The sequence below is a fragment of the Sturnus vulgaris genome, chromosome 11 (assembly GCF_052056855.1).
Source record: "Sturnus vulgaris isolate bStuVul1 chromosome 11, bStuVul1.hap1, whole genome shotgun sequence".
Taxonomy (NCBI): domain Eukaryota; kingdom Metazoa; phylum Chordata; class Aves; order Passeriformes; family Sturnidae; genus Sturnus; species Sturnus vulgaris.
This window is the reverse complement of record NC_142253.1, coordinates 6,794,589-6,811,321: the sequence shown is the minus strand read 5'-3', so window position 1 is coordinate 6,811,321 and position 16,733 is coordinate 6,794,589. Positions and strand designations below refer to the sequence as shown.

The following is a 16,733-nucleotide window of genomic DNA, read 5'->3' as shown; positions in this document are numbered from 1 at the left end:
TATTAAGCTATGCACAATGACAAATAGATAGTCCTTGAGTAATTAATTTAGAATACAGCAGTACATATGACTAGTGAATAATATTTAATGACTTTTGTGCCATTCCTCATGTGTTACTAATAATGAGCTTTTATGAAATTTTTTGTTCTGGGTCTTAGGCTCATAAGAACAATTTTGAGAACAAAGCCATTATTTTTCTTTTTAAGACAGGGCTTTCAGGCATCATCAATGTTCATTAACTTTTCTCCTTAGAACTGAAAAAAAAAATGGTAAATATATAATCAAGAATCTCACTAAGCTAGGTATTGATGCAACAGCCTATTCTCTCTCCTGCTCTATTTTGACATATTAAATATCCATGAGATGTTTTTGCTTGGGAAGCCAGTTCCAGCTTGCTGGGTTTCTATACACGTTTGAGAATTCACTGTGTCTTAGGAGTTTTTGTTTTGCTTTGCTCCATTTGCAAGTAGAATTCTTCATCTTGCAATGTGAAACAACCCTTGTTTCTCGTGTGTAGAGGCTGTTGCAGTGGGCTCTATACAGCTATGTCTTTGCCATTAATTCAGTGTCATGTATGATGTACATCTCTGGAACAGTATTGACTTACTCTTATTTATTTGTCCTTCACCACTTTGGGTATTCTGTGCAGATTCTGTCAGCTGCAGTCTTTTATATAATCCTTTAAGTGACTAGCAGAAACACTGAGTAGCACTGGACCTTCCCTAAAGCATCTGTAGTGGAGATTCATGCAAGAGAAAAAAAAATGTCTTGCACAGAGGATAGCACCTGACTCTGTGCCAGCTCTTTTGGAATGAGTACCTGTGTGTGCTTTTAACCAAGCTAAAATATGCAGTTTTCCTTCTTTCCCTGAATTCTTTTATGTGTGCCATATGGTAAGACCCTGGAGCAGCTTATACATAATAATTTGTTCCACATCTGTCCTTGTCAAAAATGTTAAATAATCCTCTGTAATGTTTCCAGGTGACTCTGGATGCAAGAAGTATAACCTAGGTAAGTTTAGTACTGCAAGATGTTACACGTGTGTGGAACTGGCTTTGATTTTTCATAAGTATTCTTTTTTTTTGTTCCTGAAAATATGGCTTTTAAGTGCACTGATTTTTTTTTTTTTTGAGGAAATCTGTTTATGCTGAAGTTTTCTTTCCTGAAAAACAATCTATGAGAGTAGAAGTTTAAAATGACTTTATACCTCCTCCCTTTTTCTTTAACTGTGTGTATATATGACTTTTTTTCCCAACCACACAAAAAGCTAGAGGGGAAGAAGCTTTTTATAGTATTCCAGGCTATAATGAACTACGATTTTTAAGAGCTAAGAAAACAGCTTTAAGTGTTGACCAGGTGGATTTAAAATATTTTTCTTTAGCCTCCCTAATAATTTATGAGGTGGTTTTAGATTCCAGGTTTTCTTCATGTTGACTAACTTCTAAATCAGACTTCTGTGTAGCACTAAATCTTACAGAGATCTAAGTATAGTAGGTCAGAAACTGCAGGGTATTTTTATCCAGTCCAACCTATATTCTTGTCAGAAAGCCATACCAAATTTATTTAGCGAGACCTATTTTCTGTAAGCCTATGTTTAGCATTACTTTTGACCACCCTCCTTTATATTTCTGTTGATTATATACCAGGATTTTGTGCTGACTGATACCAAGCTAACCTATCAGGCTGTTTTTCTCATTTTAAATTATGTTAGTGTTTTATTTTCTTTGCAGTCTTCTGTAGCTTCAGCATTTACTGAAAATTAGCATCAGTGTTCCAAGAGCTTGTCATCTCATTCTGTAAAAATTCTAAGACACTGGCTGCCTAATTCTGCAGATATTAAAATAGGCACTCTTGGCAGATAAATCTGAAATTTTTCAACCCAGTGATTGAGGTATAAAAAGTAGTGAGTGATTCTTAGCCTTGTAAAAAGCTTTCCTGACATGGACCCTTGTGTTTCTGCAGAACCAGCCCATTTTCATAGAACTGTAGCAGAATGAGAGAAGGGAAGGTGAAAATACTTGTTGTGACTGTAGTGATAATACCAATAATTTAAAGATGCAACATTTTGTTTTCTGAACAGTAATCAATTTAGCTGTCTACTGCCTCTGTTACCAAGATTGATTAAATGTACTGTTAATCCCATACTTTAAAAACCAGGCTCCTGTCAGATAATAGTGTAACCACAGGTTATGGTCTACATTATTGGTTTTATTGGTTATTTTTTATTTTGCAGCTGAAAGAAGCCTGTAAAATTCCAGAAGTTTTGGCAGAAACACTTTGCAAAATATTAGTCCTGGAAATATCTTGTTCATTAGAAAGATATTTTATCACCACTACATTTCTCCTGAAGGGAGAAAAGCTTATCTTAGTCATAAAAAAATAGTGCTGCATGGTCCTTTGAAATATTTTTTTCCTAAGTAAGGGCTCTGTGTCTTAGTTAATCTCAATTACACAGGTGGCATTCTGATATTGTCCTCTTTCAGCTCTCTTCACAGGAATTATGTAACAGCTTTCCGAATTTCATATCCAGATCCTACTGAATATTTATGAAGCTTGAGGATCAATTATTGTACGTTTTAGGATGATCTGTGACTAATTTATTAAAGCTTGTCAAACTCAGCTTGAAATTTCACGATACTGGGAGCATAGGTATTGAGTATAGAAGCCAGAGCTTTCATGTGCAGGGATACAAAGGGAACTGTGCCTTGTGTGGGTGCCAAAAGGGGCTCTGTGTGAGGAGAGGCAATTTGGGTCATGATCCTATTCCCAGGGGCTTGGTAGATTCCCACTTAGCGAGAAAGTCGAGGTGTTTTAACAAGAGTCTTGAGAAACTCTGTCATGAAGCTACTGAGAGACAGATTAGCTGGTTGGAATTTTCTTTTAATCTGAAAATCATTAACACTAGACTTCAGCTGCCTGTGCAATGGCTCGGAGATCCCACATGATGTCTGCATTCTGTGATTTAAAGTGACTCAGGTAATTTTAGGGTGGCATTTCATGCTGTTCTGTGATTCTGTTTCATGTGTTTTGTAAGAAAGCAGACATTTATTAGTTTTGAGGTTTTTTTGACAGGATTAGTCAGTTATCTAGAATTCTCATAATTTGTTGGCAGGATGTTTTCAGGGTGACTTTTTTTTATTTTACTAAGGAAAAAGAGGATATTTTTGGTTTTTCCTTCCTCAGTCCTTCAGTTCATGGCTGTGGTAGTGATCAGTGTTGTGCCAGGGTTTTCAGAGGAAGAGGTGGATGTTTAATGAGGTTTTACCTCTGACTTAGAAGAATTTGTCTTTGCTGGCATTGGGCCAAATGGTAAATATTTTTATTTAACTGTGGTTTGAAACATTGGATGAACAAAAAGAAAGCTGTGAATATCATATTTACATGTATCAAGTTTAAATAAATACTGCTAGTGCTACCAAGGAAATTTTGCACAACGATTGCAAGGGAAAACAGGCATTTCCTCCTTTGGAAAGCAGCTCTTGCCCGACTTCAGAGCGGTGTTTTCTGAGTCACGTGGCCAGATGCTTTGACTCAGCTAAGAAAGCTGAATCAGAGCTATTGCACAGCTTCTGAGTCAGCTTTTTGAAGTTTAAAAAAATTGGTTGGTTAAGTTTGTTTTCTTTATTTTTTAAAAGCAGTCCTAAACTGTAAAAGATAACATAGAAATTTTACAAGGTTTTGAGCTTGGCCACATCATGGAGAGATGTTGAAAGAAAGGCTTCTATCTCAGGAGATGGAGAAAGAGTATCAGATCTATTGATAAACATCTGCTTCATGTTTTTAATTTGGTTTATATTTTGCTTTAGATTATTTTATGGTTTATTTTTTTGTAATAGAGAAACTCTGCCAGTGGGTAATGTTGAAGCACAACTACGATTTACAGTTCCCATTAAATATGATACACTGACACACGTTCTCACCCCCAATTTCTGAGGAACAAGCCTGAGCAGAGAAATAGAAATAATTGGAGGCATGATTGCATGCTTGGGTGATGCCTGCTCAGGTTTTTGTTTGTAAAATGTTGGATGAAATACAGGTGGCACTGTTTGGGCACTGGAACAGGCTCCCCAGGGAATGGCAAAACCTGGCAAAACACAGTGCCAAACCTGTTTGGGACAATGTTCTCAGGCACAGGGGGAATTGTTAGGGTGTCCTGAACGGGGCCAGGAGCTGGGGTTCAATGATCTTTGTGGGTTTCTTCCAGCTCATAATATTCTGTGGTTCTATGATTCTATGATCCTGTGAAAACACTGAACTTTGTTTCTGACCACTGTTAACCTACCAGTAAGGACTGGAAACAAACCAGAGTGAAGTTGTGGCCTTAGGAAGATGACATATTCTCTTCACTTTTGTTTTCTGGTGTGCCAAATGTAGCTTCTAAATTATTGCTTCAGTTGCTGTCTAAACAGATGGTCTAAACAAATATTTCAAGAGGAATGTGATGAGAGGATAACTGGGCATTTCCAGCAGAGACTGACAGATCCAGAGGGGGCAAATCCAGGTTGTACCAAAAGGGAAGACTGGTCTGGCTGAGGCCAGTTGGGTCATGTTTCCATGAAGGTGGGGAAGCCAAATTCTTTACTATTTGTTGGTGTTTTGTTAAAATTATACCAGCCATAAAGGCTTGAAGGAGACGATGAATCTGCACATTTTCTACACAGTAGCTAAAGTAGGAATGTGCTTAAATCCTGCCTCTTTCCAGGGCTAAGCACCTTTCTCCAGGGAGCATTTTGGATTCACGCTCTCTTGAAATCAGGATCATAAGCCCTTTCTTTCAAAAAGGGAGCAAAGGTCAATCTTTGCTTTCAAAACCCAGGAGGTGGTGGTGGTTCTGGTTCCCTTTTCATCATTAGCAGAGCTGTTACCTGCTGGACTGCTCACCACATGTGTGGGAGACTTCAACCCAGCTATCCTCCTTCCTAAGGGGATTAATGCCCATAATTCTTTCCATCAGAGTGAATTTTGTAATCACCAGACTGTTGACTAGTACGAGGTTGTGTTGCTGTCAGAATGATAGACTGAGCACAGCAGTGAAACCCAACACAAAAGATATTCAGTGACTGAGGACTAAGGTGTTTAAGGGAGTAATTCATAAAAGCAAACCAGTAATTTCAGAAGTGCAAGAAAAGAACAAGCAAGATAATTTTTGCATTGCAGGTCAGATTCCATTGAAAGACATACGAGTGCCTCCCTGGTAATATCTGTACTTTCTTTTCAAGCAAGGATAGAATTTGAGCTTGAAAAGTACAAGGAACAGAAAAAAAGCCCCAACATATTGTGGAATATAATAACCTGCTTCGTAAAATGTTTTGGTGAGTTACAAAAGGTAAATAGAAAATATAATGTCAAGCATCAGGAAAAAGAGGAATTGGACACAAAACACATTTTCTATGAAGTATGTGTACATCCATATGTATGTATACATACATATACATTTTCAGTTGAGATATGGAAGTAACTATACGTGTGTCCAAAACATTAAACCCAAAGTGTTATTTCTCTTAGTAGTAGTTATGAAAGTAGATAACAATGTATCTATTCTCACAATGTTTTATTTCAAGTAGGTTACAAGGTAACTTTTTCTTAGGTTTTTTTTTTAGTAGACACTCTATAAACAAGTGTTCAGATTTACTTGTTGGTTTGTTGTTTTTTTTTTTTTTGAAACATTAGTGCAGAATGCTTGAAAACCGTGAGTTCTTTTTGGTCCTCTGCCTTTTGCTTTTATTTTAATAAAATTTTAAATTTTGATTATACATGGAGAGAATTGAACTAATAAAAGAGGCGAGGCAGATAAATTGAATTTTATAACTTAGATTAATAAAGATTGGCTGATAGGAGATTGGAGTAAAACAAAGCCATGCTATTAATAAGTATGCACCTGTGATTTTGTGGTTCATGGTAAATATTTTCACTTCAGTTTCATTCCAGTGTCACTTCACCAGTTAAGAGTTGGTGGAGTTTTTTTTCATTTTTGAGAACTGCTTGTGGTTTTTGGTGTGTGTGTGTATAAATTTAGGATGACGTTGAACAATAATATATCCTGAAATAAAGTTGTGCACGTATATATTAAAATGAAACAGATGAAAATTTTTTTTAAATGTCATTAGTTTGATATTTAATTTTAGAAGTAGCCAAATTGGACTTGAGCTGCAGCCATTTTGTCTGGATTGGAATAGGAGGATATTTATTGTCAGATCTTCTGGTGAAGCTTTTCTATCCTGTTGTTATGTGAAAGGCTTGCACAAGCAGGCGTGACTGACTGTAACTGTAGTTCATGTCATCAAACAAATGGAAGGAAACAGCTCAAGAGCTGTTGTTTTCAAATGTTTACAGAAGTCTGTCCTGGTCTTGCAAGCCCTTGAAAGGATTTTGAACCTTGCTCAGCTTCTCAAATGTTGGCGTAGACTTACGATGATAATACAGGTCACAAATTTCCCAATGACTGGATTATTCTTATCAAATCTTGATTTGTAATTTCCTCTCAGTGTTTCTAGGACTGGCCTACTAAATTTGGCACAGAGATTTTCAACTCTAAGACAGCCATTTTGCAATCTACACTTTCTTCTCTTTCTGCTAATAGCAGTTAGGGAAATTGCTGTTCTGCATCTTCTTTTGAGATGGGTGCTATGAGATTGTGTTGCTTCTTTGCAAAGACTTCTAAAAGTTAAGTTATCTGTGAATAAGCAGTTGTTCTCTGCTGGCTTTTGTGCAGGTGGTGTCTTTTTAAGCAGCTGCAATAACTGTCATGGTTTAAGGAAAAATAAGTAACAGGCAGCCCTAGCACAGGGCATCTTCTGGGAGATGTGGGTAGGGCACAGCACCGTGTGTTTGGTTGAGAAATGTACAGCAATTCACAACGAAATGTAATTTATAGTTTTTTTACAAAGCTATAGAAATAGGAAAATATTACCTTAATTATGTGTCAGTGCAGTTAAAGGAATGGTTTGTATTAATCCAGTTGCCAGCAGGGCCCAGATTTGGCTACACTCCATTATCCTTTTGGGTGAGAAAGAAAGAAGTAATTGGAAATTCCATGATCTGTGGTGTCGAGTCAAAGATCTTCCCAGGCAAGTGTCTCATGGAGAGCAATGTTGATATGAGATACAGTTGTCTGTTGTTTCCAGAGAATTTAAAGCTTATGAGTGATATTTGCCTTAGAAAAAGAAATATTTCAAAAAGAGAAAACATAAGTATTGAGATTTTGTGCATGTAAATATAGTACTGGAGGATATATAAAAGATAAACCTCATTTTCATGTGGTCATATTTTGTGAAGATTTACTTTGAAGCTTTCCAGTCAATTCATTACTTTTAATTTTCTTGCCAGTTGATGAGCATTTTTCTATGTTTCTGGTTTTCACAGGTCTCTGAGCACCATCTCTGATAGAAATAGGGAACTCCATAGTTTTGTTACAGGGCACTGGGGCCAGCTTCCTTTTTATTTTTGTGCTCACACCATAATAATGACATTTTATTAACTCATGAACAGGACTTGAATTTTTAAAGTGATAGGAATAACATCTATGCTTTTATTTGTTTTACTTATATGTAAAATCACTGCGTAGAGTAGGATGGCATGCCATGTTCTAGCTGAGCTTCCTAAACTTCCTTAGACAAAAAAAACCAAAGTAAATCTATATAATAATAAGGATCCTGAGTTTGTGAAAATAAGTCTGCTTGATCTGCTTTAGTTTTGGAATAAAATATTTATTACCTGCACACATCGAGGACATCAGTCTGTATTGAATGAAATTAGGAAAGAGGAGGTGTGGACATGCCAGTGCAGTTGTTGAAGATCTGAAAAAACCATGATGCATAAACAATGTGTTCCTGCCACACGAATGCAATTCCTTCCTGAAAAAGGAGACTATTCGGAGGGTGGGAACAGATCCCTTGAAGAGCAATGCAAAGCAGGGTGGCAGGTGGAGAAATAAATAGGTCATATTGAGGCAATGAAGATTGATCATGGACAAACACAATTCTCTAGTGGAAGTATTGAAAGGCTGGAATAATCACCCTTGGGACAATGGCTTGTCCATTGCCCCAGGTCTTTAAGAACAGGTTTGATTACTTGTATTATTCCCACCAGGTAGCTTAGTTATGATGTCCTGGGGCTGAGGGATGGACTGGTTGACCTTTGGAGGTTCCTTCTATTTCTCCTTTGGTTAACAGATCCCTAACAACACATTGGACACATTTTGACATGATCATGCTGAAACCTATTCTCCAGCTGTAATTCTCTCTCTTAACCTGTTCATCGGTTCTCTTTCAAATGGAATTTGTTCTATCTGTAAGAAAAGCTGTGGTAGTTGTCAAGGAAAGGTTGTGTGTTTCAACGTGGGTTTTTTGGCAGTGCTTCTTTCATATAATCCTCCAGGACAATTCTACAGTGAGTCCCTGTCATCCTTCTGTTTAAATATTATTCTCTGCTGTGGTGTTGCATCTAGGCCAGTTGCAGAATTGTTATTCGGCTTGGAAAAATGCTGGGGATTCGTGGAGTGCCTTGTGGGGGAAAGCATATCCTGAGCGTGGATCAGAATGAGCAATTTTTCCAGCTGGCTGCACTCAAACTGTTGATTTCAGTAACTACAGCTTGACATTTAGTTCATACGTAGGTAGCCGTGTTCGACAGTGAGATTTGTAATTCCATTTAATTTCATTTTATCTGTGAACATGTATCCCCTTAGGAAAAATTAATTTCTTAGTGGGAGTAGCGGTAAAAGGAGGGATACTGTGGAACCTGGAGGTTGTGTATCTAATGGAATGATAAATGTGAGAAGAAATCCTCTGTTTTTCTAATGCTCGTTACCAGTCTGCCTGTCGGTGAGCAGCAGAGTGAGGAAACTGGAGAACTGATTTCTTCACAAGGCATTATTAGTCATAGCTAATAAATTATTTTAATAGCTGAAGAATATGCTAACACTCACACAGCTTTGGCTTTGCATCTGTGTATAGTTCACACAGAAGGGAACTGCTACTGGGAATATTTTAAAATGCAAATTATTATATTCTCCAGGTAAATGATAACAAAAAAAAAATCCTTCCTTTTATTCTGTTAGAGAGTATCTAGTGGTTGTTTGACTAATGCTTGAGAATTAGGCACCTTATTAATAGTTACATAAGTAGTAGTTAGAAAAAGATATGATTTTATACAGTATAATAAGCAGCTATGAATTAATACAGTTTATAAATGTGTGTTAAGCTTTCTGTGTGTCAGAAGTGCTGTTTGCTTGGGTGGGCTCTTGTAGACATTTAAGCCACTGGTATATTGGGTCAGTGTAAGTGTATTTCTTAAAACGAAAATATTGGGGTTTTTAAATTAAATTTCATGCAACTAAAAAGACATTTCTTGTCTTATTAATATCACTAATGTCATGAATGTTAAAGCCTTGTCAGTGTTTTAACACAGGTAGTCTTTGAAATGTCACTGTTACACCTTCAGCTAACGATGAGATTCTGTAATCAGTTTCTTAGCGTGGCCCAGCATATTTCTTAGCAAATAAACTGAAACAGAGGATTTACTTGAAAAGCAGTATAGTACTATTTTATATATTTTTTCCCATATATGCAACTTAAATATGTATAACAAAATAGCAGTTCTCAGAGAAAAACAAGAAGACATGAGCCAAATGCTTATTATTCAGAAGGCGTGTTGAGAAACCTAACTAATTTAATCTTTTAAGTTGGTTGTAACTTTCTAGAGTGTGAGTTCTCGGTTTGTTTTTCTCTTTTGGCTGGGGCTGACATTTCTGTTGGTGCTGTAACATTTCTGTCCCGCTCGTGTGAGGCAGTGCACTCTGGCTCTAGGTGGCAGTCACTGGTAGGCAAAGGGAAGAGTCGTTCTGGGATGGATGCTGGGCTTGGTCCCTGCACTGATTGGCTTCTCCGGCTGAGATTTTTATGGTGATGGATAGCAATACAAGTGTCACTTCTGCTTTTTTCCCTTCGGAACTGCGACAGAGATACTCTGAAGAAAGGAAAAAAAAAAAAAAAGGAGGAAGGGACAGAAAATGTTGCAGTGAAATTTCACAGAAGAGAGCTTTAGTAATGCTGACAATATGGAAGAGATTTCTTTTATGTCAGCACGACTCCTGTCCTAGTTTAAGAGACATAAATCTGTTTATAATGGAAGAAATACCAGTTTTTCACTAAATTCAGTTTGAAAGAGTTGAATAGATTGACCGAAGTGCAGTCAGATATAATAAGAGTGGAGAAATGTGTGATTGTAATTTCATTTAATTGAGTGAGGATTTTCCCACAGTCTTATGAAGGAGAAATAGTTCTTTTTTTAACTTAAGACCTAGTGTTTTCCACCTTCCTTTGCAGTGTCCATCCTTTCTCAATTTCCAAGCTCTTTCCCATCATTATACAGGTAATTCTCTTCCTTCATATTTGTTAGCTGCCTGTCTCTTAATTCTCCACAATGCCTCAAAGCCTAAGGATGGGCTTTGAGGTTTTTCTTTCTCACTCTTGGTATAGGTGCTGTTTGCCTTCTGAAATCCTCACTGCTGGGCAGTTTGATAGAAAGTTGCTGTTGGGAAAGGCAGCAGTACTCAAGCAAATGAGCAACAGTTTCTCACCCCTTGCTGTGTAGGGCTGATTGCACTTCATGAGATGAATGCTGCTTGATAAGAAAGCTGCTGTTATCATAAAATCACAGTTCAAAGCCAGGATTAGTCTATACATTTTATTGATCTCTAGATTCAAATACCATGCCAAATCACAGTCTTGTTTACCCATGTGGAAATCCCAAGAAGCTCTTTGGAAAGAGCTGGAGTAATTCTGGATGTACAGAGATATACTTAAGATCATGTTCTGGCTTTCAGTTTTAAAGATAAATAAATTACTTACTGTTATTTTGCATATTGTATTAACTACCAGCTCTAGTAAAGGGACTCTGATCCTCTAAGTGCTTTGCAGATATTCTGCAGGATATTTTTGCACTAAAGAAGTGTAATCAAAAACCAAAATACCTTAATTTTTTTACTTAATACAAGCCTAGCAACAAGCTTTTAATTTATTAACATACTAGTTTTAACTATGGAAAACTACAGATTTTTGAAAAGAAAGAGGCTTTAGCTGCAGAATAATAAAAATTACAAACCACCAAAAAACTCACCCAAAGATTTAATTAGTTCTATATTTTCACATGTTTATAATGAAAAGACCATTAACTTTTCCAGAGCCGAGTTTTACAGCTCAGTCAAGTGCATTTCCAGAGCCAGTTTGAGAAATGTGGATCATCATTTGTGAGGGGAAGCTTTCTGAGAGTTAGGAGTAATTTAGTACAGATTTCTGTGTGAAGTTCATGTGCAAGAAATACAAGATAGAGATAATTCTGGTATTATGTCAAGATTATATATTAGGGTCACAAGTATCACAGTCCCTAACAGATTGCAGAGGACAGAGATAATGAAGAGTGATGCTTTGTGTTTCCAAGCCTTCCTTGGGCCTGGTATATAACTGTAGTTAAATCACTCCTCCTTCCTCAATTCCTCTGTCTGTAAAAGTGATGATAATGATGTGGATTATTTTGTGTTTTGTTTTGAGATCTTAAGGGAATACATGGAAATGAAGTGGTAGGAACATGAGAGGAAATACAAGGTAGTAAAATAAGCATCTGTATTACAGACAGCTTTGTTCTGGCAACTGATTATAAAATTATTGATTCTACTGTTCTTTCCTATTGAGGGTGTCACTATGTACTTGTTCACAGGATTGTAGGAAAAAAACTTGCTATTTCTTACACCTGCCTGTCTTTCAACTTCTCATTCAGAATTTATGGTAAGGTTATTCTGCTTTTATTCTTGCCCATTACTACTCCAGTGAGGGACAGTTAAAGCTGTAGTTGGTAGAGGATAAGTACAGCAAAGGTCTGTCTTTATTTTCTCTATCTCCTCCCTTTCTAGCTCTCTGTCTCTCTTTGGCCGTTGAAAATGTAGGTCATATTGCATCACCATAAAATGGAACAGTCAGAAAGGTGTTTGAAAAATGCTGACATCCTTAGCCTGGGGTGCATGGCAGTGTCCTTTGTTTACATGGGGAATAGTGCTGTACCTGTGTAGGAACCAGCATCTCTGTTAAGGTTAGTGGTATGGTACCTGAATTATGAGTCAGATTTTCAGATGACTTTCATCTGCCTGCAGTAATTTGAAATTAGACAGATAAAATGCAGCTACTCAAAATAATGATATACACAAGGAGCTAATTTGAAATCCTTAATCTGCAATAACTGTGACGGTGTCGTTTGAATAATGTTACCTTTAACAGAGAAGCTCAGTAATAAATTTTGCAAATCCTATTAATCATGTACTCTCAATTGCCTTGATTAGGTGTGCCTTTCTATCTTGTAAAGTATGTTTATATTATATGTTTGTATATTTTCCTTAGTTTTTTACTTTGTTACTGTTTTATTTCATGCACCCTTTTAAATGATCCAGTCAGGATTTTTTTTATTTTAAAAATGGAAAATCCTGATGTCCAGTGTCTTGCTGCTAGCTACCAGGCCTTCATTGTTTGTGTTTCTGATGTAATAAAAGTTGTAATTGGCATGAAATATTCCTGTGGTTTAAAATGTAGAGCATATATTTTTCTTGTTTACAGACATATATAAAAACCATTTTGAAAGAAATGTATAAATATAATTTCAACCATCCATATTTATCTTAGTTTGCTGCAGTAAGATAATGTGTTTTAGGGATTGAACTTTCAAATAAATAGTGTCACAAATTATACTGCAAGATGTGGGTGTTTTGAAATATAAGACAAAATACTTGCTTATAGAAAATCTTCCATTATTTCTGAAACGAGGTATGTTTTTACCTTTCTGTTCAATGCTTTGTGTGGTTTCACTTAAATTGTTGAAGTGGAATATGCAAATAAGGACTTTGTTAATCTTACTGCTGAAGAAGACTTCTAAGTTAAAAGAGAAATTGTTGGAAGATGAAATCAGTGATGACATGATTTGTTGAGGAAGATAATGAAAGCTGGTCTTTGTCTGTTGTCATTAGACAAAGGAAAATTATAGTAGTCAAAGTTAAGACCCATCAAGTGCACTTTGCTGTGCATAATTAATTTGCAATTTTTATCAATTATCCAAAAGGTGTTATTGTTTCTCCATTGATAAAGGTATTAGTTATGAAGTAACTAAAATATTAGTTATTAAAGTTTGATCCTTCTTGTTATTAATTATCTATGTGAATTTGAAATAGTTTCAGAATCACTTGTATCATTATTATATTTTACACCAAATATTCTGTTACATTTGTGTTTGCACAAATAATAGTAAATATTTAGGTAATTCTGAGAAGCACTTGCTATTGGTATACATAGGAAATTCACGAAATTCTTTGGTGCATATTTCTGGTACCTGAGAAGACACAGAGTTAAAGTACCTTGGATAGCTGAGGCATTCGTTTTGATGCTTTCAAAAGTTAGGGTTGCTCTATCACATACATTTCCATTTTCTTTATTTTAATGAGTTGATTTGCAATTACAATTTTCATGTAAATGTTTCCCCTTAAATGGATAATGTGCATTTGTAATTGTAACTCTGCCTATATTATATGTAATCTGTGTAGATACAGTTTTGACTGGGGTACAGCTTTTGCTCTTCCAGGCTGTGGTTTCCTGTCTTGCATATCACTAACTCCTCAAAGCGTTAAAGAGCAATTTTGTCCAAGTTTCTTTGATAGTCAGGCAATGAGAGTGACATAATGCTTCACTGGTTTGGAAATGCAGGCCTTTTTCCGTTTTCCTGGATTGCTGCTTTGGCTTTTTTTGTCAGTTTTCCACCTTTCAACTAGCTCTCCCTTTTCCAGGGTACTAAGGAGAGAGCTCCACCTGGCTTGTTCTCAATTATCCCACGACCTCCTTGCATTACTCTGCTGACAGTTGTGGTTGTAATTGACCTGCTGTAAATTCTCAGCAAGAATCATTCCTGTTCTCTGCCACCCATTATCCAGAGAAAGAGTTCTCTTTAAAGGGTCATTAAGTTGTCAATTTATTCTTTTGAGATGTACTCTTTTAGCTTCTTTCAAACTCAACTGCAGGTGTAATCCCTACAGCAAAATTCACAGGTGGTGACATAGTATGCTCTGATCTTTCATATACAAGAATAAAATTTTTGCTGATCCTTCCTTCACCCTTTCTTGTCCATTTCTTGACTACCCTCTTTCTAGATTTGTCTTTGTAGATGTCTTCTGCTTTATAGTTTTTGTTTTCATTTTTGCATGAAGCAACAGAACTTGCCTTTTATGAAAAAGTAGCATTTACATGAGGATAAAAGAAAGACTATTTTTGCATGCAGAACTCTCATGTCCCCTAAAGAAATTGGGGTAGAGATGGAGGAGCAAATTACTTCCACAGCGGGCAGGTCATATGCTCAAAGGGCTTGGGACTTTGAGGCTAAACACTGAATGATCTTCTGGGAAGGGGATGATCCATATCAATTCAGAGTCTCCTGTCCTAAACTAATAAAGGACAAAAAGGATTTTTGGTCAACACTGCATTGCATTTTCCTAGTTAGCAGCAGCAGGAGTTGAAGAGAAAGATTTATACTATAGTATTCAATGAGATTTGTATGTGTAACAAGGAAATACAGCGTTTTCAGAGCCTTCTACTGGTGTAGAAATTTGCTAAGGATCACTTCTATTAAGCACAAAGCAAAACAGTTCCTGCAGAGGGGTGAAAAAATAGTACTGGACTTGCTCTCAAGTCTTGTCCATTGAAAACAAGAAAAATTTGGATTTTATGGAGTAACTAGAATATAATTAAATGAGGATGCTCTTCTTAGGATCAGCTATGTCACTGAGCAGTCAATCTTAGAAATGGTAAATATATCTCTAGAGGATCTCAGTAAAGGTAATATTAGCTGCTAAGCTGTGCTTTAAAGGAAAAGATGAAAAAAGGATTTATCCTCAGTGAATAAAAAGACTTTAAAGATATAAACTTAGTTGGCAAACATCTTCCCAGAGGAGCAGCCAGAAGTCAGGAAAAGCTTCATTCAGCACCTTCCACTGGAGCAGAGCCCTACAGACTGGGGAACAGCTTGGATGCCCTCTTGAACTGCATTCCTCTTGTCTGGACTTTAGTCCTTTGAGGGGGAAAAAATAGTTTTCTCTGAAGTGTCATGCAGTCCAAGCGCTTATTTATATGTATCTTCATGGCTTTTTAGTGATGAAAAAAAATTCACCAGTTTAATTTCAAAGCTCTTGTAAAAATCAATTAATTGATCTTAAATATAACTTGTGCGCAAAAATAGTTGAACTTTTTTCTAAGTTTTAACAGGACTTTGGTTTAGCTTTAACCAGTTCAGGATTGATTTATGCTAAACCAGAGCAAACTGGGATTAAGTTTAGTTTATATAAACAAGTTTTTAAGCATTGAATGAAAAAAGGAAATTAAAAGCCTGAGTTTGAGATGCTAAAGGTCTCATTTGTGGGAAGGCTTCAGTCTGTATATTTCTCTAAATTCTTCATCAGTGGTTCAGAGATAGTCCCTGATGCTGATTACGCGAAGGATCATTTTTACTCTTCATGTTCTGTGCCATGGTGGTAAAGCTGTCAATGGCTACATCCTGGGAGCCCCTGCTCCTCGAGTCGTGCTGTGTTTTAGAAAAATCCTGTGCAGAAAATGCAGCACTGTCGTATTTCGGGTGTGTGATACAGACACAGCCATGTACTTGGGAAAGCTGGTCAGTAAGAGTCGATGCAAGTGTGGTAACTGGGCTGAAGATTGAGGTTTCATCCAATGCATGCCTTTGTGGTAATGTCAGGCTGCCATTTAGAGAGCTGCTCTGCACAGGACACACCATAACAGCTCCCCGCTTCCCTTTCAATTTGAAATCCATTGCACAAACTGTGCTTGTAAAATTGATAAAATGTTTCGTATGAGTTTTTAAATAGACACATATATCGTTAGGAAACAGAGTTAAGGTTTCAAATGTCTTAGTGCTGTACTCTTTTTCTTTTCTTTCAGAATTAATCAGGTACAAGTTAGGAAAAGCTTCCAAAATCTGAACAGATGAAGATCAATTGATAAATCAACCCAGCGATTCACCATACTTTCAAGGTACTGTGACATGCTTAACCAAATATTTTCCTTAAGCGTAAGATTCTCATTTTTTAGATGTGAGAAGCATAGAGAACAGGATATTAGCAGGGTTGCAAAGCAAGTCTGAAGTGTTACCAGATGCAGTGGGGAGAGTTTTTTAAATGCAGATGTTTAATGTATATTTCAGTGGGAAATAAAGTGACGTTACAGACAACCTAAAAGGAATTCAACTTGGCGTGCAACTGCCAAACTTAAAAAAATAAAATTAAACTGGATTATATGATTCAATCAATTAGGTGAAATGATTTGGAAAAGTAAATTGTGGCAGACAGGGAATATAGTGGAATCAATATTTTAAATTTATTTATTTTTTCTATTTTAGAAGAAGTAATCTTCATTTTCTGAATAATTATTTTTTCTATTCATGTTTCCATGCTATATAAAGCATTTGAAGGCTATTAGGCTTTGGCATATGCCATAGCCTATAAGCTGCATCAGTCCTATTATTTTGCAAGTTCAGAAAGTGGAATTGTAATCTGATATAAGACTGTACAGTTGCCTAACACAGTGGGTTTATTCTGCATGACTAGTGTTCATTGCAGAATGTTAGAAAAAAGAGAAAATTATGGTAATAAATTGAAATTTTGTCTGAAGGGCTGCTAGTGCAGATTATTTTATCTG

General features: G+C 36.4%; 1 protein-coding gene across 3 annotated transcripts in view; it reads left to right on the top strand.

The window, feature by feature from the left end:
• Nucleotides 1–16,733, top strand: part of ATXN7 (ataxin 7) — an 85,976-nt gene that overhangs the window by 1,915 nt on the left and 67,328 nt on the right. For all 3 annotated transcript variants that reach the window (XM_088171328.1, XM_088171326.1, XM_014873077.2), the window contains exon 2: nucleotides 15,978–16,070. The gene's annotated coding sequence lies outside the window, so the exon portion shown is untranslated. The remainder of the gene's footprint in view (nucleotides 1–15,977; nucleotides 16,071–16,733) is intronic.